Genomic DNA, 22,164 nt, shown 5'->3' on the forward strand with positions numbered 1-22,164 from the left:
ATGGCTTAAGCAAAAGACAAACACAGCAGCCTTTGCTCCAAAGGTTTGTCCTGAGAATTGATAGAGCAAACCACCAGAGAAGACACTAAAGGATGAAATTGTATCTCTGAAAGTTAAAGAGCAGGAAACAAAAACACAGATCGAAACCAAGAAATTTACCAGAACATGTCCTGTAGTTCCCTAGGGAGACAGAAGCAAACTATCTAAAACAAAAGAGGAACTTTTAAGTTATCTGGAAAACACGAGCAAAAAGCCCTCGTGGAAACACTGGGAAAGGAGAGACCTTTCCTCCCTTTAGCTTCTGTGAATAAGGCTCAGAGGAAGAAGTAGCTGAGCCTACATCCTTCCCCTGGCTCAGTGCAGGGCACACGAGGCTGAGAATGAGGCAGTGCCTCCCCAGCTCCTGCAGCCACAGCCAGCCCTGCTGCCCAGACACTCTGACCCCTGCCCTGCAGCACGACCAGCTCTAAAGATACAGAACACTAAACTGGGAGCAGCTACCTTAGTAAGCAAGGCCAGTCTAGAGGGCTAGTATCTGAAATGAAAAATTATCCTTCACTTTGCTTCTTTCCACTTCCTATTCTTGAACCAGTTTTCTGTTCTAGCCTTACCTAACTCATCATTTGTGCTACAGTGCCAGCAAGTTGTTGCTACAGTCCATGTAGCAACATGTAGTTGCTATGTAGTTCCATGTAGTCCATGTTTTTCCTCCCCCAAAAAAATCTTTTTTGTACTTTGTCCACAGTTTTTTCTGTTATTTTTAGATTTCAGTTTAAAACTTCCATTATAAAGTCAACACACACTTCTATTAGCCAATATGGAGACACATTAAAACAGGAATAATTAACTTCTTCACCCTTAATTATGGTGATAAGAAAACTCTCCCAGTGACATATAATCCTCAGATAAGAAGCTACACTTAATGGAAATTTAAACTAAGATTTTTTTTTCATCTAGATGTAATTTACGCCAGTAGTAATATCAATGCAAATAAATAATTTTAAAATATATGCACCAGTAAAGAAATCAGATTGTCTTTTCAATATTGACTACTGACAGACCTTTACAGTTATGCTAAAATCAAACAGCTGCAATGAAAAAAACTTACCTTGAAACTGGGAAAATCCTGCAGCTCCACCAGTTAATTAGCTATAAGAAGAGGAAAGGGATCATGCAGGTTTTGATGAGGAGAATAAGAGCTTTATTTTAAAGACATTGTCTGCTCCTGAAGGGAAATTAAATACGCTGTTTGCTGTTTTGTGTGAAATTAATCTTCAAAACATCTAATTCATGACACATGGAAAATAAGAAAGTATCAAGAGACCTGCAGGGTGACTTGTCAAGCTAATACCCATGCTTCCAAACGTGACAACACAAACCTCCCTGCGGTGGAACCGCAGGAGAGCCATGAACCAATTAAGAAATCTGAAAACATAGGGGAAAAAAACAAAACAAAAATCCTCCAAAAGATAAGATAGGTTTATTGTAATTATGACAGCAGGTATTAGATTTGCACGCTGTATGTCCTGGCCCTGCTCTGCCAAGCACTAATACACATTTAATTTTAAGCAGGTAAAGCATTGCATGTATTTGCTGGGTAAGACAGGGTTCAACAGCACTGTAAATAACAGTTAAACCACTGAAGAACTGCCTGCCAGTGGACTCGAGTGCTACAGGGTGCTTTGTGAACAGAACCTAAGATAGCAGAGACATCTCATCACTCAAATTCCACCCTTGCAGAAAAGGAATGGTTTGTTAGTCAGTGTTCTCCTTTTGCCCTCCCCATGAAAATAAAATGTATTTTCATTTGTGATATACAATCCTCTTTTGCACAAGCAGAGCTTCCCTCTCACTTGCAATGTCCAAATATCTGAATTATTATTCAATAGGAAGCACAGCAGAGGAAGAAGAAATATTTGGTCTTATTAAAGTTCATTGACTTTATTTAAATACATAGGTCTCCAGCAATCTGCCAATGGAAAAACATTGATGTTACAGTAATCTTGGACTCTCCAAGATTCTATTGGATTCTCCACAGAATATATTAACAAAATTAGTACAGTTACATAATTGAGGAATAGCAACTTTATAAAGTTATGCATATGGTCTACTCAGTGTATTGGCATTGACTCAATTAAGTAGGCAAAAGAGCTGGGTTTGATACATTAACAGTGCTTACTTAGATGACCTATATAAGGAGACCCAATAGGAAACATTTTCCCCTTTATTTTTACTTTAGTATTTTTTGCACCATCTGATTTACCATATTTTAGGCTTGTTTATATAAAATGTGTATGTTCATTTATGTGTCCTTCAAGTATCAACTTTAAGTTTGGCAAGGAGAAAAACCACCTTTTGTTTGTTACATGCACATCCTATCATATTGGTAATGAACATGGTGTCAGATTTATCAAAGCTTTTAGGCAATTAAAAATGAAAGCAAATACCCACAAAGGCTTGCAAGCAAATTAGCTAAAAAGCTCAGAGCACAAATAGATATATATCTGCAAGTCTACCTATGACACATAAAGACCTTATCACATTTGATTGTTCAATTGCCCCTTACTAGAAGCAACCAGCACCAAGAGCCTCTCACAACTGTGTGGGTGTTCACAGACCAATTCAGTGCCAGGTCAAGTCAGGTTTATGAAGGGACATGTCTGAAATCTGCACCCATGCTGGACCTCACTGCAGTCCGCAGAATTTAGTTGTTCAGGCACCCTGTTAAGCACATCTATCTTTAAGTTTACTTTGAATAAGACCTTACACTCAATTTAGAACCATAGAATCAGTCATTGAATTCAGTGAACCAAACAATCTGACAAATTCAAGAAGATGGAGAGAGCAAAAAATGAGTAATTGCCAAGATACATAATACATGAGAGATGTGTTATGGATAATCTGAAAAAAAAAGAACTGCAGATGAAAACTTGCTACTGCACCCTAAGCAGAAAAAAACAGAATGAGATAAACAGTGTGTCTTGAGCAGCTGGACCTGGAAAGAGGCTTTAGAACCAAAGTTTCAAAAGAGACAGCAGTCAATCAAGAAGAAACCAAATGTTCAGTAGAAAGTGTATTGCATATCAGTGAATGAAATTACACAGAAGTGGTTCACGGCAGGGTGATTAAACATCTTGACCTGCCTTGTAAGACAGATGCTCAGTTGGCATCTACATCTTTCTCCAGGTATGTTTAAACTGGTCAGCAGTTTAATTCACTAGTAATTTGAGCTAAAAGATAATGATTTCACACACAGGGGGAAAAAACAGATGTAGAATGAGCAAAGTATGGTCGGTACAAACCAGTTTTGAGATTTTCTTCAGTCTTACTTCCCTTCGAAAGTGACTATTTTATAACTTCTTAGTATTTAATTGCAGTACTTCAGGAAAGAAAAGATTACTATAGAGAGCTATGACAATTGCAATACATTTTCTGAAAACAGCAATTGCACATAGCTCATACAGTATCAGAGGGCAATCAGCACAACTGAAGAAAAGAGATTACAGATTTTTGTAAGGCTTAGTGACTTTTAGCTTCTTTATTTGGAATGAATTGGCTGGTATTGAAAAGCATGAATTGAAATGGAGGAGTGACATTGATGGAACAAACAGAGGGTTTTAAGAACTCCTTAGGAAACAACTTAGCTACAAAACTAATGTGCTAATTTTTGCAAAGAGAGGAGACTGATCTAGAACTGCCGTCAGCATTGAAATAAGAGGGACTGAAATTGCCACAATCACAAGGGTGATGTTGTACTTCATAATAACATGAGATTGATACCTAATGATGTCAGAAAGGCAAGACTACCCCCGTAGTGAAGCACAAACAGTTGTAGAATAAATACAGATGTTTCAGACTAATTAGGCTCCTTTTATCAGAGCCCATTGCCTATTTCCTCACAATTTGGATGCATTCAATTAATCCTCTAGGAGGTGTTATACCTTTGATAATCATGTACAGAAGAGGTAGTGGTAAGGTATAAAAGTCATTTGAACACAAAAGCTGTGGTTAAGCGTGAAAAAATCTAACTGCCAAGTTAATGGTACCTGCATGTAACTGGAAAAGAAAGAATATGGAATACCAAACAATAGGAAATGGTAAATCTAGATATGACAAAGCTTTTGCCAGTATATCCTACTGAACTACACCAGCTATAAAGAAAATAACTAATTCATGCTGGAAATAAGTGTAGATATAGAACAACATGGAGTCATTCCAGCTAATCATTGTCTAAAAGAGATTTTTCTAGCAATCATGTTGAGCCACTCCACAAAGAAAACAAGAAAATAATTTCCTTTTGCTAAACACTACTGACACAAGGACCACAGCAACAAGAAAATGTTTCTTGATATTTATAATATCAAGCAGATGCCAGCAAAAAATTATTTTCATCTCAAACTAAAGAGATCAACTTGGGAAGCTACCCTGACTATAGCTATTTTTACTGTACAGAAACTTTCCACTAGTAGCTATCCCAAAGAGGGGGAATCAAATCATCCCACCCCACACAGGATTCTTTCAAAATCTTAATTGCAGATCTGAGCTTTCAGGATGGAATGGCAGAGTCTCACCCTCTTTGAGACAAAGCCACATCATAACCCCAAGTATTGCCTTGACTTTTGGTGCAGTTCGGTACATGTTGGAATATGCACAATAATACCTGATTCAGAATTAGTCTGTTCAAACCTCCACACTTCAGGGAATTGCTGCAGAATCTGAAATCTAAGGGCAGCTGAAAAAGCCCTTTCTTAATATATTCTGGATTTTAACCTTAATTTCAGCAAGATGTTGTCCATGTTTTGGCTTTTAAACACCTTAAACATTGAGTGGATTATTAAGCTGATAGAGAAAATCAGCAGCATGAGTATTTTTTTTTTCATTTTGCTTACCAAAGACCTTCCCAGTACCTAAACTACATATTACATATTGGTCCTCAAATTTGGAAAACATTGATTGGTCCCTGTGGCCTATCTTAAACTGAAATCTGCTTATTGTTGCACTATGAGAAGATAGGTCTATTCCTAAACACTGATCAGCCATTACAGAGTTTAAAACTTGTCTGAATCATTGCTGCATTATTCATAAAATTTTAGAAATTATGCTTTCCTATAGTTACACAACGAAGTTTTCAGTGAAAGATTGCATTTCATAGAGAAAATAATTTTGCAAAAACATTAGATGCATTCAAAAAGTTTGAGTTGCATTCTGTGAAGATAGAAGTATACTAGTGAATGTAACTGAAGCCAAACTATGCAGTTTCATAAAAAAAAATACTGGCTTAGTGGATTTTTAGGAGGAAGCCTAAACCTCTCAAATTACCAAGTGATCCTTTTCTGTCAATAGTATGGGTATTTTAAAATTACACAGTTCAGGAGTGAGACTGTCACTGGGAAGCTGCAAGCAGTTTATGAGTCCTCATGACATTTCAAAAGGCAAGTGACTGACATGGCTCAGTTTGGTGACACAGGACCCTGAGCAGCAATGCTTTCCAGCACCTCCCACTCGGGTAAAGTGTTGTCCTTCTCCCATTCACCTGTCCAGTAAAGGAGTTATCCACAAATCCTGCTTGCCACTCACAGAAGAGCATGCAGTCAGAAGCAAAAAGGTTACAACTCACTCTCAGGGAAAGTGAGACCACTTCTGGGCTCAAAATGTAAGCTGCAGCAGAGCACAAAAAGCAGGTAAAAAAACATCCCCTCTGCAGATGTCCAGTGCTAAAATCTTGCTCAAGTGCCATGCAAATGCTGTGTTCAGAGTGAAACTTCCTCACCATGAACTTTGCTGTGTTATGGCATCTTTCCAAACCAGTTAAAACTTGACCAAGTTCTGTTCTGAAGAAGAAAGAGCTTCTGGGGCTAGAGAGGCTGATTGCTCAATAGAGTTGCTAAAATTAGAAGAGGTTTACACAATTTTTATGTACACAGGAACATTTCTTTAATATCACTTTCCCTGTCTCTTGAAAGCCTTGATAAAGAAAACCAGAGAAATTGAGCAGTAGGGGATAACATAATTTCTAAGACAGTTCTAATATATACTCACCTTGTATAAAAAACAGCTAGAAGTTAACTGAGAACTTTCTAACTGATGTTCTGAATTTCCTAACTAGTTTCTTAGGTGTGGGAAGTTATATTAAACCATGAGGCAAACAGCAGAAAAATAGAAAAACAAGAAGAAATGTAGGTTATCCAAGTGCTGTGACAAGTACACAAGACAAAAAAGTAGCAGTGCAAGTTTAAGAACAGAACAAGACAAAGATTTCATCTTATACTTGTCTTTAGATGTCAGACCAACATTGTTTCTGCTTTTCTAAGAGAGTGAAACAGTATTCATGTACCATTTCTGAGATCAAAGATTAATTGCATTAGGAAACCTAACAAACATTTTTCTGGCATCAGCAACATACTGCTTGATATTTTTCACACCAGAAAGCCCCATTGTGTCTAATTTTTTTACTAAATAATAGCTCAGATCACATAAAGACTATTTCATACTGGGAAATCTGGAGAGAGAAAGATGCAACAGTAAGATGAAGGCTGTCTTTGTACTTCCTTATTTCAACATTATACACACCAGTGAATCCTCACCTGTCAATATCCCACAGAAAAAAGAGACTAAAGCTCCATAGGTGCAACCTAGACAACCAGGGTTTCTGCAAGAATGGCAACCTATTCCCCTTGCCTTACTGACTGGTCTCAGCCAAGAAATTCCCATAGTATTGGGATGGTTACTAGCACTAGTGAAAGAAAAGTGCACACAGAGGTGAAGATAGGATCTGGAAAAGTGGAAAAGAAGGCACGGTAAAGATTCCCAAGTACATTATGTGGAAGGCATTTAAAAATAATAAAAAGAACACTTTACTTTTCCATGTAATGGCTTGTCCTGAGGGTTTCCAAGCCCCTAAGCCTCCCAGCACAAACTGTGGGAGTGCAGCAGTACTTGCTGTAGAGAGATGAAGGCAAGGAATCCTTTAACTAACTTGGACATAAGTGAATCCATGAGATTGGAGTCATCCAAAGGTGCTGAAGGAGACAGACAAGGTCCTTGTGAAGCTGCTCTCTGCCACCTATGACATACTGAGGGAACTGGAGAGCCCACAGCAGAGGAGGCTCAGGGGAGCCCTTGCTGCTCCCCAGCTACAGGCACCTCGTCAAAGGAGAGAGATGAGATGGAGGCAGACAATCCTCAAAGGTGCACACTGACAAGACAAGAGGTAATAGGCAAGTAGAAACATGAGAAATTCCAGCATCTGGGGGAAGAATTCACCCCTGGAAAATCCAATATTTTGAAAAGAACTTTCATAATGAGCAATTAAGTACTGGGGCTGTGGAATTGCCATTCTGTGAGTGTTGAAGGCTCAGCTGGACACATCCCCAAGTACCTTTATCATGTCTGACTACAGGACCTCCAGAGCTCCCTAGCAGTTAAAACTGGGGCTCTAGGATTCTAACATACAGCAAAGTACTGCCACTGTGGAGAAAGCTTACTCCAGTAAATTAGGATTTTTCATTTCCAATTACTTGAAATTTGAACACTTCACATTGTTTCCAGCAGCAGGATATAGACAATACAATTTACCTGCAGAATTCATTGCTGCAGGATGCAATTGATTTAATTATGTTATTAAGATTTTTAGCAGATTAAGTATAAAAATAATTCCAATCATTATTAATGTGACATAGGACACAAATAAAAAGGCTAGCAATTCTCAGGCTGTAGTCAGACCATAAGCATATCACCAGATAGAACAAAAGCAAAATTATCTTGTTACAATAATACAAAATAATACACAATACTATCAAAGACAGAAAATTGAATTATTTAACTATTTTCCTACAGGTTATATATCGGTTTTAATACTATAGGATTTAAAGAAATATTTTGTGTATTTGATTTTTCAGGATAAGTAACAGACAATACTACACATCAGTAATTATTTCTCTGCCTTTCCCTTTACTCATTCCTCCATAATATAAGACAACAACTAAGACAGTATGCAGAAGACTGATAAAATATTGAATATTTTACTACTTACAAATTATTGTTGAAACGTGTCTACTAAACCGATGTTTTTGTATGCAGAGGCACTGCAAAATAGATTTAAAATTTAATAATCAATGCTCCAAAATATTCAGCCCAAACAAAGGCTGAAAACATTAAAAGGCAAAAGCCTGGAAGAATTATCTGCTTTGTTTTAAAAACACAATTAAAATGAAGAGACGTTAGCAAATTTAATCTGCTATAGCTGACATCATTCCTGGGCATTGATTCAAACTCCAAATTTAATTTCGATGAAGCTTTAGTAAAAGTAATGCCTTCTGCAGATTCTGACCCATCTGACTGAACTTATCTACTGACGACAATAAAAAGTAACTTAACCAAATATGGGTTCTGTGCACAGCTTTAAGGATAGGAAAAATATATCTTTAATTGCCTTGGGACAGCATTCTATTGGATGTTGCTTACTATGAGCATGGCTTGTGCCCTTCCTAGTAGTATCAGCAGAGAGTTCAAAGTTCTTTAGATGGCTTTTTTTTTTTTTTAAGACAGACACCTGTGTGTCAAAATTTGATGAATTCTGATATTTTGCTGAGGTGAAAGTGTACTTACTACTAAAGAGAGATGTACGATATAGGCAAGGCAGAGAAATAAAGAAAATCCAAGCTGAGGAAATTCTCTGCCAAGGCCTACTGCCATGACATTTAGCAATGTTTTAAACTTGTGACAACTGTAAAAGGAAGATTCATCACTTTGATCACATCAATATAGTAACTTTTTACACAAAAAATCTGCCTCCAAAGTAAGTATTATTATAAAAAAGTATTTTACTTCTTTTAATGATAGATATCAAAGGGGACTTAGCTTATCCCTGTTACTGACTTCACAAAATTGGCAGGAAATCGCATGAGTTGAAGCTTTCTTGGGTAATCTTAGGTTCCAAATTCACTCAGAAAAATTATTCAAAAGTACACTTGGCAGAGGCTTCTATAATCTCACAAAAGACCACACTGGAATTTGCTGGGGATTGACACAGCTCCAATCACATACATTTGCATATGCAAAAACCATTACTTGCATGAAAAAAAATTGCATTTCTTCCTACAGACTGATATTTAGCCAAATCAATTAAATACTAACTTAGATAACAGCTCATTAATCCTCTTTAGTATGCATTTGTATAGTTCCTATGATATCTACTTGTTAGTATCTGAAAGGGTAAATACTTTTCACTTGTAATGAAACATACACATGCTCTATTATTTTCTATTTTTTTAAATTATAGCACTTAAAAACATGTCACAAAGGCGCCAAGCACATAATAATAAAACTCTTCTCCTTCTTCATTCCCTTCTCAGTTCCTCAACTTCATCCTTCATAGGAATAATTGCTAAACAAATAAGTACACTCCAAAATAAAACTTTAAAGATAAAATCCAATTCTAGGAACTTTTGAAAATTCTTCTCTACTCCTTAGAGATAGAAGCTTGGAGATCATGCAAAAAAACCCCAAACTTTGCTAATTCACTCGGCGCATCAGGTTCTTCAATACACCCACAGCCTCCAAGCTGATCAGTGAAAAAAGAAAGAGCTCATCAGTGAAAAACCTACTTACAAGTGTTTCCTTAGTTTTACCATCAATAAAAACCTTCAAATTAAATTTCTGTGGGTAAGAACACCATAGCTGACTGTATACTACAATAAGGTATTTTAGAAGGAAACATCTAAAAGATACAAAAATAGATACATTCAATCCCTTTGTGGACTATGAATATGCCCTATGTTAACAAAGTCACTGAACACAGTTACACTGAGTACAGAGAAGGCAAACACCTTTTTCTTTTCTTAACAGAATCAACATAATCTCCCAACATTGCCCTGTACAATTACTATCAGATAAAAGCAATTCTTCCTACAAGACTCCAAATTCCTAAATCTGGATCTTCAGTCTCGATAGTTTTTTATTCTATATTACCTTACCAATAGCCCTAATAACCTGAGTGGGGTTTGTTTTCCTTGTTTTCTGTGGGTTTGTTGGTCGCATTTTGGTTGAGGTGCTTTCTCTGGTTGTTTGAATTTTCTGGGGGGAGGAGAGGAGGATATTTCTTAAAAAAGGAGAATAAAAAGAGGATCAAACACACAGATTTAGATTTCCTGAGGTAATTATGAACTTTAGGAAGGTGATAACTGAGACTGAGTTTCAAAAACAAGCCTGATCTGCTTGGTCAGAACTGTTTTATAAAGCAGGCTATAGTCTTCATTCAATGCAAATGAACACCAGAAAGTCTCTCCCAAATTACTTTGTCAGATACCAAAGCTCAGCCATGTCAGACACGAAGCAATCGATCTCCTTTAAAAGCTGTGGATTTGGAGTTGTAAGGATGTGCAACGATGGCAGGTCCCACCCTTTGAGGGTTTCTGGGCAGCTGGAGGCTCGTGGGGCAGCGTTTGCTGACAGGAAGAGAGGCAGGAGCAGCACACAGCCCATAAAGGGAGAAGCCAAGAAAGGCCAGCAGGGATAACCTCAGCCTATTTGCTCATTTTTCATATTATATTTGTAAATTATATATGCTCAAATTATACATATATATCCATATATAATTTATTGCTTCTTTGTGTATCTGGTGAGACACAGATCAGAACAGGAAGTTAGCATAACTACATCCTTTTAAAACATTTTCTATCACATTTTTGTAGGTGAAAGTTTTTATTCAGCCTGAATCTTTACAGATGTGAAATACTTGGTATCACATAGTCTATGTCAAACTCAGGAAAAAGTAATAGATTACAGCATGTGATAAAAGGGCTGTGCCTCTGGCTCAAAATTATGCAGAAGAGAAGAAATAAAGACCAACTTTCACTCTATAACCTACAAAATAACCTAATACCAGGCCAAGGCACCAAGGGCTATACCAATAAAATTATGCTTAGAGCTGCTCTAAGTTTCAAACAAATGTGGCATTTTATAAAAACATGTATTTTGTTCTGTGGAATCCATTTAGTCCAGAATTTCTGATTCTCCCTATTCTCTAGATGCTTTTAATAGGAAGTATCTGGTGGATTAAACTGAATATTTTTGATTTCAAAATGTAAAAGTATGTAGTATCTCAAGTTTCTCAATCTCTATGTATTTTTCAAAGCAGCTTTTTGTTTTATTTTGTGTACAAGGTTTCTGCCACTTTGATGAAGACAGCAGCTTAAAGAGATCTTTTGTAATGCACTAGAACTGAAAGGGAAAAAAAGCCCTGAAAGGTCTGAAAGGTTTATGTTCAAAATTCTTGCTGCAAATTCAGCATAAGTAGAAGTAGACATAATCCAAAAATCACTGTAAGCCAATGGCATCCCAAAGGATGCTGCAATAAATGTACAGAGATGCTGGGAAGATCCAATTGAAAAGAAACAAAGCAAAAATAAACTGACAATGACAAAGAAAACAAACAACAGGACAAAACCAAAACATTCATCACTCTGATCACACTAACACAGATACTATTTTACCCAAAAAGCTGTCTTCGAAAAGGAAAAAAAAAATCCTGTTTTCAAAATAAGAAAAAAGACCCCATGGAATTTAAGTCTAAAAAGAACTTTCCAACAAAGAACTTGTTATAATGAGTTCCTAATCAAACTGGGCATTTTCTCAAAGCAAGAACATCAAGAATACTGCTGAACTTACAAACTGAGACCTCAAAGAAATTAGATCTTTGCATTTTATCCTCCTACTCATTTGATTTTTGTCCTTCTTACATAAGTGCATTTAGGATTTAATTACATAAAAACCACTTATTTGGTCCCAGGCCAAGAATCCTTTTTCTGAACAAAAAGTGTAAACAGGCGAATAAGTTTTAGAACACATATTTCAGATTTTTCATCAGCTGATGAAAATGTTTCTTGTTGGAAACACACATGAAATACAAACTGAAGCTTAGAAAAGCAAATAATGAAAAGCATAGATGTGGTCCCAGTTCAAGCTAAGGCAGAGTGAACTTGAAGCTACCTTGGGAGTTTCTCAAGTTGGCATAGAACAAAAAATATTTCCTAAAATTTTATTATATGGAAAATGCAGCATATACATTCTGCTTCTTAAAATTCCTATATAAAAACCAAACATTTTATATTAGTACAAGTTACAGCAATCTGGCTCCTTAGCTAAGCCATTGACTGTGGGAATCACCAATAAAATCTCACTGATTTTAGGTATCACTGAGGATGCCTTATGCTTCTGAGAGCCATTAAAATTAGACCCTATACTTCTGCTTTTCTGTTTTACCATATAGAAATAAGTAGATCATCTTTTTGTCACATAGAATTTAAAAATGGGAAGGAATACAGGAGAGGAATCCTTGGGACAAAATTACAGTAATGCATGGGATATATTCAATGTACCTATATCCTACAGAAAACCTTTGGGATTTAGAGCTATTAAATGAAATACATTCTAGCATAGCAATGGGACACTGATATTCAAATTTATTTTACTCAGAGTTGCCATTCTTTCTTATCTGCAGTCTCATTTATGTGATTCACCACAGTCTCCATGTGTTCCAAATACTAATGGTGCAATACCAAAGTTCCATAAACTCAGCCTTTTCAAAAGCAAATGCATCATAAAATGTTCTTAGATGTAAGTTGTCCCTTATTTAGTCTTCAGTGAAGACTACAGATGGGAATACCATTTGCTCACACTTTATTGCAGAGAAGACTATTTAATAATCAACGTGTTGGCACACTGTTCATTTTGCCTTAAAATAAGTAGCTTTTAAAAGAAGTAAGTTCCAGCGGATGAAGTTCCAAGAGGCTTCTTTTTCCTTTAAAGACAGCATGGAAGTTCAATGAATGTGCAGACCAAAATCCTAAAAGACTTTACAGCAGATCCAGCCAAGGATATACAGGAACTCACCACTACCAGCACATTAGAGTTGTAATGTCCTTCTGACTAGTTAACACAACACTGTTCAGGTTTAATGAAAGGAGACCTTTAATACTCATTTGACAATTTAAAAGGGAAAAAACTGATGCTAAGTGATCACTCAGTGATGATACAATCCTGTAAGAAATGACAGTGAGGGACAAGAAATCACCCATGTGCTATTTTCTTTGTACGTAGTACACAGAAATGTGACTTGAACTAACACCCTGTCCCTGCCATAAAAATATAACTGCAAAGCAAAGCTAAGATGAACTACTCTTCCTAACAAACCATCAGATACTTTGTTCACCAGCAAAAGTAATTTGGCATCATTTTTATACTGTCCAAGAAAGTCAATCTGACAAAGGAAATAAAGTCTAAAATTATAAACAGCTGCAAAGAGCAAAACTTGACTTAAGCAAGGTAGCACAAATAAGAAAACATATCCTGTAAAGTCATTTGTATATTCCATATTCTCTGTCAGCTAGCTGCAGAGCACTCCCTGAATTACATAACCCAAAATGTAGCATTTAAAAGGACATGGACGTAATGGGGCACTAATGTTTCAAGGCTTAACTGTGCATTGTTGTCTGCATGGTCACCTATTTATTTAAAGTGGTGCAATATGTAGCCTTGGAATCCTATGAGTTCCTGAGCTGGACGGGGCCCACAAGGATGACCAAGTCCAGCTCTTGGCTTCTGTAAATACAAACCCCAAGCCCCTGTTAGAAATTGCTTGCACTCCATCATCCCAAAACTACTTGCAATCTGCAAAAATAGAATTTTTCTGGTTTTTTGTTAAATTGTGCACAAAGGCATGTTCTGCCCAAGTCTCTTATTTTAAGTACATTTTTTATTGTGATGTACTGTATACAATGAGAAAATCTATTAATTTCAGATAATCTATTCTATCACATATCCACACAAGCCACACATACTTCACTAAGAATTCACTGTGGCACACAGAAACTGGGCATAAGGACATCTGTGTGAATGTTAAGCCTGTGACAAAAATTTAAAATAACCCCTGTATCTACTTGACAGAACATGAAAGAGTACCCCTCTTTATTCTTAATAACTTTTTATAATACTCAAATCAAGTGATTTTGTAAGAAAACTGATTTTGTAACCACTTGTCTCCATGGACATCAGCCATGCAAATAAAACTACAAGTTTAAGAATTCTTATCCTTTAAACATTCTGATAGTTCTGTATCTATCTTCCATTGACAAAAACATGCTCTATGAAAGAATTGCAGTGTTCTCCTTTCCAAACCACAAACTGGATTTATTAGCTTCACAGATTTATTAATGACATAACATGTCACATCAGATGGTTTGTTCTGAATTACATGAATACAGGAAATGTACTGAAGGTTCTAATCAAGGTGAGTTTACACTTGGAGCAACACTGAGTAAGAGCTAAGAAGAGCAAGCTGCGCTTTTTTTATTTTTTAGAAAAGGTATCTTAAAGTATAGCTTTGGCAGATCAAAATTCAGTATCACATTAACTGTGCATTTATAAACTAGTCTAATTAAATGCAAACTCATACACACAGGAGTTTTCGAAATCATTTGCTGAATAGATGTGATATCCTAAGAATATATTCCAACTATTTTTTATAAAATTTCCTTTATACTCCCTGATATAGAGACCTGAACTTCAAATTGCTGTGATTAATTTTTCTGAAAGTATTATATTGATATTAAAATGTTATATTAGATTACACTTAGTAAGTTCGTCAGATCAGCTAGGTTTAAAAGAAAAAAAGTACCATTTTATGTGCAGTTGGTTTTATTTATATACTGAGGATGTAACTTTTCCTAGAACTTAATTAATACTCTGGTCTCTGAACACAATTTGTTACAGAAATACAATTAACTTACCATGAGTTTTTTTAAGAGCCTTCTGAAATACTTCATCTTTTAATTTTTACACATTACCAGTGATACCATTTTCTCAGAGAAATGTATTTAGCAATGACCACAGTGGAATTAAGTGTCACCGTAAGAACACCAACCTGAGAATCTGGAGGATTTATTTTGGTCATGCACTGCCTGTATGGCCTTGCCTAACTCAGTTTCCCCATGCCTGAGACTTCCTTTCAGTAAGCGAAGACAAAGCATGGGTCCCATCATAGGTTTGCTGGTGTAGTATTTAACATTTTTATCCCTTCCTTGGCAAGTTTCTTAAAGAGGGAGAGGGAAATCAGGATGCCAAAACAACCAGTGAAGGCATTTTTGCAGCTATCTGGTATGCATAACATCTGGAGCAGATTTTGAGGCTGTTTTTCAATTTCTTGGGGGGGGGGGGGGGGAACTTTTTGGGGGGTGCAACGGGGGTTGTTTGCTTTTTGGTTTCTCTGGGGTTTTTCAATCACGAGTCCCAAAAATCTGAAGACTCCCTATGTTCAGATTATCCCAAGTTTTTCCAAGTTCCTGTCTCACTCATTGTAATTCAATCTGTGTCCCTCCAAGAGAATCCCACAGCAAGCCCAATCCAGCATTGTCTGGAACACTCAGACTCACTTGCAGACATTGGACTTTCCAAGCTGCACGCACGGCATAGCTCACATGGAGGATCTGGAAACACTCCTGCAAAGCCTCATCATAGCTGGATGTGAAAGGAACAAAACAAAACAAATCTTTCTCAAGAAAAACTCAGCTGCACCATCTGCTAAGGAGCACTTTGCTCCTTGTGGCTAGTTAAAACACTGTGTAGTCCTTTACAAAGACTTTTGCTGATGATGTTCTATCACTTTGTATTGCCTCTGCAATAATGTTTTCCAAACTCAGCTGCCCATAAATTCTAAAATAGTACTTAACTGAAGAAATATTTTAATCTGTGTAAACAGTTCTTTTGACATAAGTGAAAAGGTGTACATCCAGCTAGAACTATTGCAATACACTTGGATTCCTAACTAAGCTCAGTTTCTTTTCAAGTAAATAAACATTCATAGTCCATCACTGCAATAACAGTTTTAAAATATCCAAAGTTTTATGCCTTACATGGGCCTCTAAAAATATCAAAACATTCTAAGGTTCAGGCAGTTATACTTTGGCAATTAAAGTTGCAATTATATTGCATTGTGTCTTCATATATTATGCACCTCAAATATATCTTGAGACATACCTCAAATGTTTATTTTTGTATGCCTGTTTTAGTTGTCTGAGTTACATCACATTTTCTTCCTGCTTTTCATCTTTTTTGTTCCCCACTAACTGATCCACTGCTGTTACAAGCAGGTCTAGGCCAGGTCAAATTGAGGGCCACAGAACTCCATGTAAACATACAGATTCTGTTTACAAGATGGATCCAAGCAAAAGCTCCCAAGGGTGACTCTCACAAGAGGTATTTTACTTCAAGAGGTTTCTTTTCCCCTGAAGCAGAGCAAGTATGAGTTTTAAATGAAAACCAAGATTTTTGAGTCTACAAGGGACGCAGTTGCAGCAGAGCTCCTGTAGCCTCTCCTGCCATCAGCAAAGGCTGATTTCACCAGGAACACAAGGGGTTCTGCTACTGCACTGCTCCTGCACCTCATTACAGCTTGCATCATACTCAAATGCTTTCACTGGCCCCTGAAGAACAGTATTTTACTGGGGGAAAAAAAAAACCAACTCCAAAACCATGGAAAAACTGTTCCCTTCTGCTCTCATTACCAAAGCTTATCCATTGCACTTTGGGCTCCCTTCCACCTCAGCCTAAATAAACCTTTCCCCTTGTATATTTCATGTCACCCAAGGCTGCCAGGTATAGCTGGGCCATGAAGTGCACATTCTGAAAAGCTCCTTCCATTGCCTTCATTCAAAACCTTTGGAAACTGTGATGGACACAGAATTTCAGATCTGCATCCTGTTAATGCAGACCAAGGTAAGATAATTAGATGAGTCTTTTCTTACAATTTAAGTCTTTTGTTTCATCAAACCAGCAGGCAAGTCCTTTGGCCTAAGTCCACAGTAGAAACAGTATAAAATAAAGGACATGAATTATAAAATGTTATACTAATATACTACTAGCAAATTTGAATATTCTGACATTTTCATAACTCTCAGTACTTGTTAGAGCATGTTCTCAATAAAACAGTGAATAAATATCCACTTGCTGCCTCAGCTCCTTTCTTTTTTTCCACGGAAAGTGCCCTGTTCAGAGTTATTCTCCTGGGAAACATGAATTTTTACCCCAGTCAACTCCCAGCTCAGTTAATTACTCAATGGATTGCAATAGGAGTAACTCTATAGAGCTGAGGGCATGATGTCTCTTTTCCATGTGTGTCAGAGGGATTTACCCCAGAGGAGCACTGACCCTGTCCCTTGGATCAACCACCATTTAGAGCTGGAAAGCAGTGTATGTTCCTGGGGAAAATCTTATCTTACCTTCACCCAAATGGGATCAAGTTCATGTTCTCCAAGACAGATTTGTAATGTGAATGGAAGCCTGATAGTCAAGGAAGATTATGACCATCTGCAGGACCAGAGGGGAATAAACTCAGTCACCCATTCTTATTTGCCATTAAAAGAGAGCAGAAGTTTCCTGTGTTTGCTGTGACAAAGGCACAAGACCTACTAATGCTTTGAGCACACCAAATAACTTCTAGGAGTCAGGAAACAAGAGAAAGACATCTTAAAGACTAGAATTTTTAATGCCAGGAGAACTCCTAAAATTGTCATTTGTTGGCCAGCACCTTTAGCTGGAAAAATAAAATGGGAAAGAAAAAGAGAACACATTCATGGTTCCTTAACTCTACAGCAAGAAGCCAGGAAAGAAGACAACTCCACACAAAGGCTCTCCAAAAGAGCAAAAGCATTGGCAAATTTGGTGCAAATACTGTTAATTATCCTCACTCTGAAATTTTCATTTCTTTTAGAGTTAATCCAGAGAAAATCAATTAATAATTAACATTATTTAAATCATCTCTTGGGACATCTCAATTAAGACATGGCAATGCACAAAAGCGTCAAGAAGAAATAAAACAGATGCAATAATTTGCATAAATACTTTCTAAAACAATATTTGATTGGAATGCAGCAAAAATGTTAGGATCCGATATGTCACAGTCCTTTCTACACCAGCAATGCCCAGAGTTTTGCTCTGAAGACAGCTGCTATCATTTTTAAGGCCACCTAATAATTTTCCTTGAACATTCCTCAGATGTAAAAGCTATTTTCCACACTTTGTTTCCATAGATACAGTGAATTTTTTTATTAATCAGAATGATAGCCTGCAAACTGCTAAGCAAACACATCATCAGCAAGCAGTTAGCATTCCGAGCTGTGTCTGTTAAAAGGGTCCCACTCTGATCACATTTAATTTTGGACAATTAAGGCAGAGTGGAAATGGGCAACGTGATATTTTCTAAATGGAGAATTTAATACTGTGGTTCAAGACAGAAGCATGGGTCAGTTTGCACTTAATGCTAACAGTTACAGAGTATACTGAGAAAAACAATCAGTTGCTGCTTCAGGGAAGAAAAATCCCTGTCAGGGAGACCAAGTTAAAGCATCATTTCATCCAAGTATTTGACTAAATTGAATTTTAATCCAGGAAAGCTAAACAAATAAACCAAATACTAGAGGGGAAACAGTTCGCAATCTGTGGAGTTAAACCAAACAAATCTGGAAACATGCATTCAAAGTAAAGGCTCCAGCATCTTTTGCAGAAACAGTGATTTGGGGTTTTTTTCCTGTCTGCCTCAATAGGCCAGTGAAGCAAAACAGATGGGCTAATAATTATTGCTAGGTTAAAGTTGTTGCATTAGCTTTCCTGGTCTGAAAAATCTCAGCCTTACAACTTCAGCATGTAAAGTATCTGAAAGATTCTGAAGAAGTAAAGGACTCAGAAGTATTCAGAAGTTAGAGACATTTTAAATCATATCCACAAACATTCTCTTTTCTTTATCATCTCCAAATATCTGAATCACTGAAGGAGAAGAATGAGTTGATATCAAGAATATTTGCAGCAAGTGGAAGAAGTGAAAAAAAGCATAGTTTTGTAACAAAAAGAGGCCAAAGGAAAGGTGTTGCAGAAACACAGTATTAAAACTGATCCTCCCTGAGGAGCATTCATGAGGCAAGTAATTGATCCTCATGTTATGTCCAATACTGAAATATTCCAGCCCATCTCATGTACTTATGCGGTTACATTTATTAAAGAAAGCAGCAGAGTGTTGGACTTCCCAAAAGAGACACAGAGCTGTGATCTGAAACAAAATGAAGCTTCATTTACATTTGTGACAGAAATTATTTCCAGTTTCTTGGTGCTGCTGTGGCTAATGTATCTGTCATTATGTTAGTCTGACAAGTTCTTATTGCAACTTTTGAGGCAAGTCCACCACCAGTGGGCAGATATTGCTATGGCAACTCAGCACAAGCGCAGAAACTTCTGAAGGTGTTAGGCAACACAGTGCCATCAGCTGCTGATGTTGCTCAAGTTTAGTGCAGCTCTTCTTGTCCAGAGCCATCTAATCAGGTACACCAAAAATAGAGCTTTCAGCAAAGTGATGTGGAAACAACCTGTGATAGAAAATTAACAAATTACAATACAAAGTGGGAAAAAAGAATGAAACAGAAAAGTGGCTCACTTTTCCCTTTTGCAAAATCCAATATAAAATAGTGAATTCGTTTAGTAGCTTTTCAAATGCAGGGCATGTAATTCTTACTAACACTTATATAATTAGTTGGGAAAATGTAACACAATTTTTTTTTTAATTTTGTAAAATGAAAATTTTGAGTAGTATTTTTAATTTAGAACACTCAGTTCCTATCCCTGCAATAATTTAATTTGGCTTGCAGTGGTCTACATAAAACAAATCTTAGTAACCTTCCTGATAAAGAAAATTCTTCACATAGTTTTAGGAGGGAAAATAATCAGAAATGCCCTTCATTTTGGCTAGCACAAAAGTTAAGAAGGCTACAGAGAAGTGCTTTCTCTCCCACAGGGGATGGCTCCTGCAGAAGAGTGAAGTACCTTTCCTGAGGACTGTGGGCAAGCTCATGCTGCTGCTGCTGCCATGGGCTTGCTAAGGGAGGAAAAAACCTTTGGGGAGGAAAAACACCTTTCTTTTTGGTGCAATGGAGCAATACATTCAAATACAGCTTTTAAAGCAAGGAATAGTAATTGAACTACAAGTTATTATTCAAATATTCTGTTCCAGCTGTCTTCTGTCCATGCTGAGTATATGCTTACAGGTCTGGAAAGAGGACAGAGGCCGTGCTAATACCTTGGAGAAGTGTTCCTCTACATCCAAAGGGAACTCTTTACTAACAACATCCAGTTAATTGGTAATTGTCAAAGGAAATGGAGAACAGGTGATGCTACAAAGATGACTGAGAAAAAGAATGAAATACGCAAGTGCAAAAGACTGAATGAGACAAAATGAAGACAGGTGTTATGTTTACAGTTCACAGGCACAAAAATTATTTTAGAATGCTGTAAGACACATTACATAAAACTGTCACACAGAAACTAGTTTAGACACTTCATTACATGTGGACAGGTTTCTTGGGGCCTAATGCAGCTAAAAATACTGAGTGGTTTACACCCTGAAGGATCCCAGCACTACCCTCCCTGCAGGGGTGAGCACAGAAAAACCCAAGTGCAGACGACTGCAGATGCACCTACGCAACTCTTCAAGTAAAAATAAGATCAGTAACAACAGTTTTCATCATTACCTCCAAGACTACATGGAACTCTTATATATTAGAGGCCTTCTCTCCCCAGCACCTTGGGACTGCAATGCTCTTAATTATTTATGGTACTCCTGCAACGTTACTTGTTTTAGCTTTACCCAAAACACCCATGGCAAGGTCAGATGTCCCTACCTGAAGAATTGGAGTTCTCTAACAGGAGTATCTCATCTGATAAATAGATTTCTTTGAGGAAAGTGACAACTTATTGGAGATTTTCTGTTATAACATTTGAAACACAGAAGCTGACACAGAAAAAGTAATCATGAATGCAATATTAAGTTTTATTTAATATAAAAATTATTTCAGGTTATAGATCCTGGATAGCATTTATCAAATCCTAACTCAGCTTGACATCACCTCTTCATTTCACAATGACTATCCATTGGAGAAATATCTCCTGGCATTGAGTTCATATGGAAGGAGAACAACTTCAGCTGCCTTTCCTTTTAAGCAACACAAAACAAAACCCCACCTTTTTAAAATGTCTCAAAACCACTGATTTTTTGATTCTGAAAAAACGAGCTAGGAAATATCTAAGACTAAATATCAATTGATTTGTGAAGTCAGACTTCAACAAACCATGAGGAACCATGTGGAAATGTCTTTAATCCACCAAAAAAGCTGAGGGTCAGTATAATTGTAACATAGTTATTAAACCAGTGATAAGAGAGATTTGTTCTAAAGCAAGAGGGACTAACAGACTGCAAAGGTGTCCAATACATTAATATTTCAGTAACTACTTTTTATTTGACATTTCACTAATTATACTAGTTATGATGTGAGCCATGAATCTGTATGTGTTCCACCAAAGACAAAATGATCCATCTGTTGAAATGTAAAAATGATGAGTTTTGGCCCTATTTTTTTATTACATCACTTATTTCAGGAAAACAAAAAACATCCACATAATGAATGTTTTCAAACGAAACCAACACTGAGTCTAAACATCTATTAATTTTGTTTAGATTTCAAAAATGAATCCAGGAGGATCCATTGGCATAGTCTGTTGCTGGACACTCTCCAAACATTTATTTTGCATATTTATTTTTATTTGGCAGCTTGTGCTATTGAAAATATAAGCTAAGAATATAGAATAATATGCAGTGTGTGATATTAACTGTTTTCTCTTACCTTCTCTTCTAATTTAAGTAAAATCACTATTACATAGTTCAGAGATCTTTTTCTCTGATCACTTCCACAAGGGAAGTAGCTATTCTTGATCAGTTCTGCAGACCAGATTTTCCAAAGGCATCTGCAAAATGCTAGACACCAATATGGGTATTCTTGGGTCCCTTCCCAACTCCATTGAAGTCAGTAATGAAATGCAGATCTGCTTAGTGGTAGAAAAATTGAATTACTTATTTGAAAAACAAGTTTTAGAGAATTTTTTAGTATTCAAGCTATAAAATCTGCAACGAGGGATGCTAAAAACCACCTGTGCACTCACTGAGTGTACAAAGGTACTGAGTGACAGCCATGGAAGCCTATAATGCATTTACAAAGCTTAGCGTGCAAAACTGAAAAGTCATTGTTTGCATACTTTTTTGCCTCTGGCAGGCAAGGCTTCAGTCTGCTGGAG

General features: G+C 36.8%; 1 protein-coding gene across 2 annotated transcripts in view; it reads right to left on the reverse strand.

The window, feature by feature from the left end:
- Positions 1-22,164, reverse strand: part of PDE1A (phosphodiesterase 1A) — a 188,492-nt gene that overhangs the window by 143,567 nt on the left and 22,761 nt on the right. The window contains exon 1 of one of the 2 annotated variants that reach the window (XM_063162265.1): positions 8,033-8,052. The exons of the other annotated variant lie outside the window; for it this stretch is intronic. The gene's annotated coding sequence lies outside the window, so the exon portion shown is untranslated. Of the gene's footprint in view, positions 1-8,032; positions 8,053-22,164 lie in introns of those variants that run through there. 2 annotated transcript variants of the gene reach the window in all.

Source organism: Melospiza melodia, chromosome 8 (assembly GCF_035770615.1).
Source record: "Melospiza melodia melodia isolate bMelMel2 chromosome 8, bMelMel2.pri, whole genome shotgun sequence".
In the NCBI taxonomy this organism is placed as follows: Eukaryota; Metazoa; Chordata; class Aves; order Passeriformes; family Passerellidae; genus Melospiza; species Melospiza melodia.